The following is a 12056-nucleotide window of genomic DNA, read 5'->3' on the forward strand; positions in this document are numbered from 1 at the left end:
TTGATCACCGGTACTAACAAATACAGTAAACTCGAATATCGTGACCCACAAATCGTCTCTATTTGCAATTGCTCTTGCCAATTCAACTGATATTTTTATTTGCAGCACGGCGCCATCCGTGTAATCTTTGTTTACAGTTTATTATGCACTTACCTATTATTACAAAACCGCTCGGGTCAAAACCTTTCGCCTTTTATTGCAACTCTTCGGTAAACCCAGTAACTCCTTTCTCTGTGATTATTTTCAAGTGGTAACTGACCTACTTAATAGTTTTGAAACGATAACCAATGTTTGAAATGGGCCTTCTTAAAAATTAACTAATCGTGTATAATACTGAAACTTTAGCAGCTAACAAGCAGGATCTTCACCCTCAGATTTGATACAAAGTTTTAAATTGAAACTTATATCATAAAATTTCACAAAAAATAAATGTTAATCTAAAATATTAGTAGAACAAGAGGTGAATGTAATATTAAATTATTTAAAAGACGTCATTATTGTAACCTGTGTATTTATTCGCGTGTGGTTAACATATTTGATAAAATATAAAGGAAAATATTTTAGTTTTCCTTATTACACACGTGCCCAAAAATGTAGAATCAAATAGGTACCTAATTCATATTATCATGTGAGAATTAAAGGTAATATTGTGAATCACTAGTATGTACATACACGTATATAAACATAAAAGGGTCATTTCGAATGATACTTTTAAATGGGGCAACCGCAATGTTATAGCAAAAATCACCATATATTATAAAACTGACATCACCACTGAATTAATTAATATAGAACACTCAATACGTAATTCTAATATTTTTAATAGATCAACAAATCATGCAGACTTAGTATCAGTGCTCATTGATTCCCTGTCACTTTATTTATAGAATTGCACGCACATTTTGGTAACAAAATGAGTTAACATTTAACTTATTTTATGAAGGAATGCAACAACAATTCATACATTCTGACAGCAAGGTGTTTAACATTTATAAATACTACATCGTCTTTAGAAATGCCTATTAACCCTTCATGTCGAAAGAAAGGCTATAAAGGCACCTGCAGCTTATAAGATGTAAAAAAGACATTGTCTTCCACCTGCGTACTTAGTATAGATAACTGTATCATATGCCCTTTGCACATCCCTTTGTTCATCCTTATACCGACGTGGGTTAATTAGGAGTTCGTGTCTACTAGTGAAATTGGCGTCTATATTATTGAAAGGTGCTGAATTGCTATTTTTATATTTTATATTTGTAAAGGGATGTTATGTTTAAATGGATGAAACTAACAAGATAGATGTACAAAAATAAAAAGAATAGTAAGTTAAGTTGTGACTGGAAGAGTCAGAATCTAATACTAGTTAGTAATTATTGTTTTAAAACAAGAAGATTTTTGGTTACAAATATACAAAATCCATGTCTCAAATCATCTTTACTTAATAATTAAGTAGTCTTGTAAGCACGATATTCAATAGTATATCACTTATTAATTTTTTACCCAGATAAACAATAGTTTCACAAAAAGTTTCACTTATCATCGATCTTATTAAGTGTCAATTTAGATGACTAAAAATATATTCAATGACATCAGAATCTGCTGTAAATCATATTGCAAACTGTTCATTGTCAACTCGTGATCTTATAATTGACAGACTGACTTGACAACTGACAACAAACTTGAAGACACTAATTTTTGGAAAGAAATTCTTGTTTGATATCCTTTGTAGCTTAGGGTAATATACGAATACTTTGAAACAGTAAAATTGTCCACTACTTAAATAACATATCTAAGGCCAGTCAAATATCACAGCAATAATAAATTCACCAAAATACCATATAACAATAATAAAAACTGGCCAAGAGCGAGTCGGACTCGCCCATGAAGGGTTCCGTAGCAGCAAGTAGATGACATAATATCAAAGTTAAAAAATAACTTGGTTTTGCATAGTGTTTGTATGAACAAAGTTATATTTGCGGTTTTTGAAAATGTTTTATTTCTTAAAAACTAATAATGATATCTCGTTCAAACCAATTTTCGTTGTTAGTTTCCATTGAAATCTACCGCATATATATTTTTTTTAGATTCCTCACTCTCTTATTTTAATAGTTAGAGAGGGGGGGGGACACTAATTTTTCCACTTTGGAGGCGTCTAACTTTCAAACGATTGATTTTGACTAAAAATGGTTTTAGGAACCTTAATGTCTTTTTTAAAGACCTATCCATAGACACCCATCACGGATATGTTAGCTGAAAAAAATTTTTTTTAAATCAGTTCCATGTAATTTTTAAATTTAATAATTTTTATTCAAAATTCGAATAGCGGTTATCCAAATACATCAACCTACAAAGTTTCAACTATGTAGGCCCAACAGTTTCGGAAATAAATGGCTGTGACATACGGACGGACGGACAGACAGACATGACGAATCTATAAGGGTTCCGTTTTTTGCCATTTGGCTACGGAACCCTAAAAACGAAATGGACATAGATATAATTGCGTACATATCTGACGATTTCTACACCAGAGCAGTGAACCAAGGCGAGGTTGGAACGAACGAGCCTCGTAATGGCACGCAACACTACGATAAACTAGGGAAACCGATCACAGTATTAAGGTTCCAGAATACAAGGATTGTTTAGGAATTGAAACACACTCACATGTTGATTTTAACAGGGAACATGTTAATTAGAGTTCAAATTAAGATTACAAACGTGTTTGTAATCAAGGTTCAGATAAACGTTTACTCATTGAAGAACATGATAGTAAAGAGAATAAAAATGAAGATTCAAGCGTAGCTAGCAAAGCTAAAATTAATAAAGAACATGAGACTTTATCCCAGTATGCAAATGAAGATGTGTGTGAATTCTCAACTAAAAGCAAATACACAATAAATATTTCTTTAGATAAAACCGTCGTGTGCACCTGCTGGTGCAACAGCCAACATTTCTCAACAAAACATAAATAACAAAGTAAGCAATAGCAAGAATAATCAATTACTTTAGAAACCAGTAAGAGTACGCGAATTTTAATAGAGTTAAAGCTTAGATAATAGTGTGATGCAAAAGTGAACAACACGACATTGTAAGATATTTAAAGACCTTTAGAGACGAGGAATTTGTCTCAAACATAGTTTTAAATTCCAGCTGTAGATTTGAAAATATTACTTCAAAGCATCTAAGCAAACATAAGAAGAAAATAAAGAATAATGAATATTGAAATGAAAATAATTAGAGATTCTAACGAAGCCATGGTATTAAATGAAGATATTTATATGACGGCGGCCTATTCAGCTCACATATCTTGCCCTAACAAGTCTCGTCGACGCCGACGGGTCTCACATAACGGCATATCGTAAGATGCGTCCGCGGATGCAACTCATTGATTTCAATGGACGATGGAATATAATGCACGCATTCAAAACAGACCCCATGATAAGATCCTTTATGGGAAAATAAAGGTGAAAGATGGTAGTGCAAATCTTCGCTAGTTTAAATTATATGCCAATGCCTATGGTAATTGTGGGACAAAAATATATAAATACGGTATTCAAAATGTTCTAACAAACTGTTATGAATTCAGATTGTTCGGTTACAAGCACTTAGTACGATGAATAAAAGTAGAACACCAACAACATGGACAGATTACACTATCACATTTACAAACCGACTGCAATTTAAAAGCTTTGAGTGCATTTTAATTAAATCTATTGTGTTGATTTATCAACATTTTTAGTTCAATAAAATCACAGTACCTGTATGTGTCTAAACCAAATCTGAAACATGATTTTTTGCAGCTAGTCATTTACTTTATTTTGCGGAAGAGAAAATTTCTTTGAGTTAATAAAAAAAATTATGTATGAAACAATCATAGCATTAGCATTTGAGGCACATTACATTTTTCTTGAAGACAATCAGATTCCACGCAAAGAATGTATTGAATGCAAATAAACAAACAATTAATACACTAGTTTAGATGAATAAAGAACAATAAACTTAGGTTTCCTCTCCATGTCCGGTGGTTTGCGAACAATTGAAGTAACAACACTAGCCGAGGTCAAACGAAGCATGTTGACGAGCGAACGGTGAACGGCTGCTAGTTCGACCTCTGTTTTAACAAGTCCATACATATAACAATCGTTGTTTACATCTACAGTTACAAAATTACGTCTGTTGCCATCAGAACTCAGAAAAAAGAAAAGCTTTTCTGAATATTGCAAAAAAGTACTCTAATTTCTACTTCCGTATACATTTTATTCATTCATTATTCAAGTGTTCAGATGGCTGCGCACACATAAACACACAATAAGAAACTGCCATTTAACTGTGAATTATTACCCACGTTACCATTGTTCAGGAGCCACAAAATTATAGAGAGTAGGTACACATAGATGCCGCAAGCAACGGTCGCATCGGAATACCAAATATTGTACGTACAAGTGAAGGTACAGCACTGACCTCGGTCATTGACACTCCAAAAACCGTACAAGATGATGGAGCAGAAGAAATCCCTGAAGATTATAGAAGACTTTCTATTCATAATGATTTCGTCTAAGATCAATAAAGTACAAAACTCACTTCATTATTTGATATCAACAAAGAAACGCCGGCGCTTGTATCGAAAATTATTAATGATACAAAACATCAATGTGTAATCAATGAATAATAAGCATGGCTCGCATCGTGGAGGGTCCATACAGCTCCAGCTGTAGACAACCTTCTTTCACCGACGCGACGCTGCGTTATTATCAAAGTCTTTTATTTGCTGTGTACACACTTACACAGTCACTTTATCTTGCATTATCTTTAGTGCATGTATCTTGTCTTATCAGTTATTCAATGTCTTACAAAAATATATTCTATAGTTTACTTTCACCTCGTGATTTTAGTAACTCTGGTACATGTGGTATATCTCAAATTGAGCGTTTGCATGCAAAACGCAACCATACCGATACACATGAGAAATGTTAATTAAAATTGATGTCGTTTTCGTAGTCGAAAAGTTATTTGATAATGAATTTAAAGGTATGCTGTTGTTACCAATTAATATCAGAAATTCCTAAAGATTTTAAAATAGTAACGTCACGTAATGTAGAGTTCAACTTTATCATGTTATTCCTCAAAGCAATCTAAAAGATTTAAAGTCATACAGTGTAAATGTGGAATTTTTACCTTCTCATAGATTAATTTTACTAGGAGGCACGTTAATAAAATTTTAGTGCGTTTACGGATTTCCTAGTTGAGCATTAACCACGAAAATACCAATTGTTCAGTAGTACTAATGTACGGCCAGGCAACCGTGACCACCAGTCAAAGCATTTCCTTTACCAATTACGCATTACGTCACAAAAGGGTTAGTGTGGAAATTACCTTTAGTAATGTGGGCTAGTTTTACTGTACTAGCATCTGTTTTGAATTCCATTGTATCTTTTTATTCAAAGTCAACTAAATCAGAGCATGTTGTTCCATCAGCAGTAACATTAGATCTAACTGTTCCATTACTCGTTACATAAATATTGTTATTTGTATCATTCTTCATAGTAACTGTTGGAACGTCTGTCATCGAATCATGTTCATCTCGTTTGACGTGCGCCGTCCAAGTTGCGTGCCGAACGTGATCTATCGTGGCTGCATTATAAATCATTGTGCCATTTTAGTTTTAAGTTTTGCTTATTTCTTTTTCATTATTGGAAACTGCTGATATGTTGTTTGCGTCTATTTTAAGATCTTTTGTTAGAACTGTGAGCGTCGTGTGCTAGGCAGTTGAATATTCCTACTAAGACTCGGTTGTTATAATTGTTTAGTCAACAATTTTAGTCGCATGCCTGTGTAGTTTTAAGTCAGTGTTGTGTTATTAAATATTTCAATAAAGCATGATTACGCATGATTTTGTGATACTATTCTTATGGCATAATATTTTAATTATTTCAAGAAAGTAGTAAGTATTGCATGTTGCCTTTAAATATTTTTGTAATATTAGAAGTCATTGCATAATATTGTATGTAAGCATCGATATTGTTGGAGAGTCAACAATTGGCATCTGAATGAATGTGTTTGTAAATATTTCTTTCATTCGTGTTCAATGGACGCAACAAGTACATTAGTATGACATCGTGCGTTGTTTGTTTCAAATGAGAAATGTAAAAACAATGCATTGTTATTATAAACAGTAGTTTGTTTTATTGAAAGTGTGTACTCACCGAATACCGTAATAATTGTAATGGAATGATATTAAATACCACATTTAACGACTACTTTATAATCTACCTCTACTTAAGGCCTTAAAAATGCTTACTTATCTTTAACACCCTCAAAATACGATCAAAAAAACATGAATACACCTTAATGTGTGTCGATAAAGTTATGAAAGCAATTATTTAAAGGCAGTCCGTACACGATGCGCGAGCGCCAGTAGAAAGTTCTTTACAAGCCCGATGTGAATGACAGTAATTTATTATAGCGAATTCTTACTATTGAATGATCGAACATTAATGTGCTTCGGATATATTCTCGATTATATGAAATGTATGTCAGAGGCAATGTGAAGGACCTTTAAAAATGGTGGAATGTAATTTTCAGATGTTAAACAGTTGACGCAGATATTGATGATTAGGTAGACAGGCATGACTACATTTATTAAAGGTAATTTTAAGTCTTTGACTGCCAATAGAAAACTGTTGAAGGTAAATCCTCCACTAACATCGGTCACCGGTGACCACCACGACGTCCAATATGTTAAATACCAAACTAAAAGTGGTGACGAATGGCTATATGAATTTAGCCGTGAACGCTTTTATGGCTTTTTTTTAAGGTGGAAAATCATCCAATGACTTTTCCCGCCTTAGGTGAGACGAGAGGAAGAGTCAGACTCTTAATTACTAAAAACCATCCTAAGGCTAATTTGATGATGTCATACGTATAATAAGCTTTTAGAAAACATGTCATATTCATGTATGTCTACTTACCTACTTATAGTCCGTCTAACAAATATGTTTAAATAAGATCTAGAGATCAACAAAGGTTTCATATCCGATATCAACTATGTCCTCTGCGACAGTTACATTTCAGAATGAATACTTAGCAAATATTTATATAAAAGTATTTTGCAAAACACCTGTCCAAATAATTAGCCGGATAATATTTCTTTTCAAAAGTAGATAGTTCTCAAAGTAAGGTACTACTTATAAGTGCTAAATGTTGGTTCTAACTTTTAGTTTAAACAGAATCTATTCCTAATGATTACGTAGCCTAAGTACACAGTCTAGGCATGCCGCATGACACTACTTAATGTACAGCTATGAATCACACCCGTTAATGGGACATTCCCTGTGGCAAAAAATATAAAACGTTTAAAACTCTTTGTTCTGTTAAAAGTTGCTGTAAATTGAGTGTAAATTTAGGTATGCAAATATTTATAGTTCAGTCTATGTAACTGTAGGTAGGTACCTACACTTGTACCTACGCGATCTTCAATACTTTAAAGTAAATAGTGCATATTTATAACTAGACTGTAATTTATTAGGTAGTAAATAAGTTAGTAAATAATTTGCAACATCACGCCTTTTAACCCCGAATTGCTATACAATGTACACCCACTATACACCATTTCCGTTATAGGGGTAAGCCTATTGCCATATACTGGGCACAATTCCAGATTCCGTGCTACTACTAAGAAATTTTCGAAAAACCGAATGAAGCCGGTAAATAAGTAGGTTATTAACTACAAACCTCAATCTCTTAAACTGAAAAAGCTAGGAAAAGTAGTCTAGTAGTCTAGTATCCACATAATAAATTAAGTACTTCTCTATACCATTCCCATACAGAGAGATAACAATGTTTTCTCCAAAACTGTACAACCCAAAACCATATTAGAAACCAGCTTATTACATTTTTCCTCATAAACAACAGTGTTTACTAACCAATCACAGTGTAAATGAAGTAAATAAAACACAATATTCATAACCAGAGTTAGAAAGCAAAGGTGAGTGCCTAGCGAAAACCCACAATTACACCACACATAATCTAGTTAAGGACGAGTAGACATCGTGACGTACTAACACATAATTTAAAAAAAATACATTGTAATTAACAATAACCCAAATAATGTAGTATTCGTGCCAATAAGTAGTGAGTGAAGTCAAGCGTTGAAGGACTTTTTTAATGTTTATTAAAAAACGTAAAAAAATAGTCGTTTGTGGACTATGAAATTCAAGTTATAATAATTATCCAACATCAATATTGCGCGTTGCACATGATGAAAATAGACCTAATGACATTTTTTTATGAATTTATAGTCACACTTGTTATGGCCGCCTGCCTTAAGATACTTTAACGATGCCGCAAGTAATGGGTAAGATAAACAAGCTGTCATTTTCAGCACACGGCAAAACATAATTAAAAGTCGGTTTAAGTTTGTAATCAATAACACATAAAGTAACCGTTACACACGATAATAACATAGTTTCCTGTCGTGTACATACTACTACCAATTACCGCGATAATAAATACAATTCCTTCATGTTTTCAGCTACAAATGGTCGCTTTCGGTAGTTATTCCTACCGCGGCCATTAATTAACTCTGTGTCGAATATTCCGCGCAAATTGTTTAACGTCTACATTCACCAGATATCCTCAATACTTTTGCATTTCTCGATTAATTTATTCATTAAATTCAATGACCGATATCGTCAATGAATGATGAACAAAGAAGAGGATTAAATATCGTATTCTAACGTTTTACTGTTAATCAATGTTTTATATGCTAATACCGCGATATGTAGACAATTGTAACTGAATCTCTTAAAGATGGACTTTCTCCGGTTACCTACTAACTTCATAACGAGTTAAATATAATAAAACGGCCACTTACAGCGATAGAAAGTAAATCCGAAATACGAAGTCCACAGGTTAGATCACGACTCTACGGTGCACAGTCACAGTGTTCTTATCTATAATAAATAAAAATTGCACTAAACACAATCGTCACAGAATACACTTTTCGGCTGATTTAAGAAATAAGCGCACACAGCGACACCGAACGTTATAATTTAAACGGAACGCGGGATAACAAGTGACAGTTGATGCAAGATGGCCGCCACGCGTGCGCACTCCGCCGCTACTCGGATCGGTCTGGCGACCCCGTCTACACTTAACGCTCTACGATGCGCGACCACACGAATCCATGATAATGAGACGGTTTTTTATGACGATCCCGCATACTTCTGAGTGGTATATAACCCTTTGGAATAAAATGAGTCGTGTGTGGCCCACTCACGAGCACTTTAAGCAGTGTTGACCAAATAACACGCATTCAACAAAGGTTCTCGATATTTATGGACCCTACAAATTAACTATGGAAGTGTTTAATCAAGGAGGCTTCAGCGATAAACTTTGGTTCAAGCTTTGAGCTTAAAAGATCGCCTTTTCGGTCTCACAGTAGTCGAACGGTCTCACACGGAAATATAGTCAAATTTACACTATGTTACTTACCAAGTCTAACGAACTAACTGTTTAATCCTTTATTTGCCATACAACAAGGAATATTATGTCGATAAACCTGGTTACCCTACACAACATGCAGGGTTCAACCCTTCATTACAATAACTGCACTTGTCGCTTTTGTTTTATGTACTTGTATGCAATAGAGGAGTGACGTCATTACCAGACACATGGCGGATTGGAACATAGGGGTGAACTCCTTGTATCTTGTGTTATGAATTGAAGATTTAATTTCCGTGCGTCCAACTAGGAAGGGAAGCCCGTAGGGTGCACGAAGAATTAGCAAACAAGACAGTGCGCCCTACGGTATTTACCGAATTTATATTTATTTGGTTCAATACTCAGCTTATATATCTCATAATTGATAGTCATGATGAATTAAAGTAACTAAAATTTTCATTCATCGAAAACTGACCACTTCGTCAATTTTAATCTTACTTCCTACCTCACAGTTCGACAAATCTCTATAGAAGAGTTTTCCAAAACAATCAACAAGAACCGGAACTTGACGAAAACATAAAAAAAAAAACGCAATCGTGAAACGATACGCAATAATAGATAACTGAGGTAATGGTGTAATGGGCCCTCTCCACGTTAACTGTAGCAGTTTTTATATAAAGCCGCACGCGACAGTAACACGAGTTAACTGTTCTCTGAAGGTACCGACGTCAAGAAGTGTGGAGTCCATTGTTCATGGTCAATTTGAGCCCACGAAACTTCTAGTGGAAATAATTCAATATCCGTAAGGTACAGTTGGAATTTATACTTACTATAAAAATTATTGCGGTGTTTTCACATAGGGCAAAAATGGACCTTGATAAGTTTATGTGAATTGATATGGAAGTAAAAGAACTGAATGATAAGGGGGTGGGTGATTGGGACAGAAAGTGACGCTCGCTAGTTGCAACTTGCAATAAATTGAGCATAAGGGTGAAGTATTTTTTTGATGATAAGGGAAAGCTTTACAAATTTTTCTAGCTTTCTAGGGATAAAAGACTTGTGGGATTTTTACCTTCTAAAACCTCCCCAGTGGCGAGGAGAAGTTCTATCTGACTCTTGAACAATTTATGGAAAGGAAATCATAAACGCCAATATCATAAGGCAAGAAACACTGACACAGATGAATATGTGTAGTACCATAGATCATTCCGGCCTTTCCACATCAATTTTAAAACGGAATAAAAAACGTGTATCTAAACTGTGAATCGAGTAGTAAAACTTTACGAGCGACTAACAGCGTAAACGTATTCTGTGTAGATTACCCAGAATTAACATCTCACTGCTGTTTACTATGAAATCTAGTAACTTATGTTCCATGGCTAAATGAGAGAGAGTATAGTTTAGCAGTTAGTAAAAGACTGTAAAACTACATAGTAAAATTGAAATAGTAAACTTTTTCTTATATAAAATCTACATTTATAAATCCCAACATGGGAATAAGACCATTTATTTCCATAAATAAGTCCCTACGCAACGATACCGAATAGACATCGCAAAGACAATAAGAATTTACAACCAGCACTCGCAGTACATTCGACAGAACTGAACAAACGAAGTTGCAAAACAATAAGCTAAGGTAACAATAATAAATCTAAACATTTCAACAGTTCGATAATTCAAGAGACTTGCAATGATCTAGGAAATATCAACGATCTAACTTAGAAAGGCTATCTAAACAAACAATCTATGATAGTACTTAGTTCTTTGAAAAAACATAGCTTCATCTCTATGAGTACTTGTACTCATAAATCGCTTAAAGCGATAAGATTTACGTCTTAATATTAGAAAAGCGTGAGAAACTGTGCTTAAGGATAAGCAAAAAATGTGGCTTTATTGTATAGAGGAAAATATTCGGTTAAATCTTAAAAGATCGGAGCGAATATTTTATCTCACTGCAAATGTCGTATGAGTCAGTCGTTTTACGTGTAAGTTGAGAAAGCTCTTAATAGAGATCAATGTGATAAGTTTCACTTAATCACTTCTTTCAAATAGTATCTTTTCACCAGAAAATAGGTCACGAATCTGATCAACCTGACCACCGAAGTTTTGTACCGTAAGATTAAAGTGCACTACACCATAGCGTAACCTACCATTGTTGACGTAGCGTAAATTCGGATGTCAAATACATAAAATATCGCGAATCTTAATTCCAGGATTGATATGTCCCCGATCCGGAGCTGCAGACAACGTAAAAGGTTACCGGGGCTCCGGCTTAAAGCAGGAGAAGGAACGGGGTAGTTTTTAGTCAGTAAGAGTCTGACACTTCCTCCCGCCTCACCCAAGACGGGAGAAGTCATGGGACGATTTTCCCCCCTCAAAAAAAAAGGATTGATATGTCACTGCTATCCATTTTTTACATTTCATACTGCATTAATTAAACAGTGAAGTAGGCGAAATGACTTCTGTTCTGAATAACAAACATGTAAATAAGACACACAAAACCGATCAACTTTCCCAAACACTGCTATTATACTCCCGTTAAACAACTGACTCGGGTTACGTTATTAAAGTAAAAATATCGGAAATTTCATACATTCCACCGGACATGAGGTGTATTA

General features: G+C 34.3%; 1 protein-coding gene across 3 annotated transcripts in view; it reads right to left on the reverse strand.

Moving 5' to 3' along the window:
• Nucleotides 1-12056, reverse strand: part of LOC118281944 (restin homolog) — a 133480-nt gene that overhangs the window by 103862 nt on the left and 17562 nt on the right. The window contains exon 1 of one of the 3 annotated variants that reach the window (XM_050707541.1): nt 8870-9118. The exons of the other annotated variants lie outside the window; for them this stretch is intronic. The gene's annotated coding sequence lies outside the window, so the exon portion shown is untranslated. Of the gene's footprint in view, nt 1-8869; nt 9119-12056 lie in introns of those variants that run through there. 3 annotated transcript variants of the gene reach the window in all.

The sequence above is a fragment of the Spodoptera frugiperda genome, chromosome 31 (genome assembly GCF_023101765.2).
Source record: "Spodoptera frugiperda isolate SF20-4 chromosome 31, AGI-APGP_CSIRO_Sfru_2.0, whole genome shotgun sequence".
NCBI classification, from domain to species: Eukaryota; Metazoa; Arthropoda; class Insecta; order Lepidoptera; family Noctuidae; genus Spodoptera; species Spodoptera frugiperda.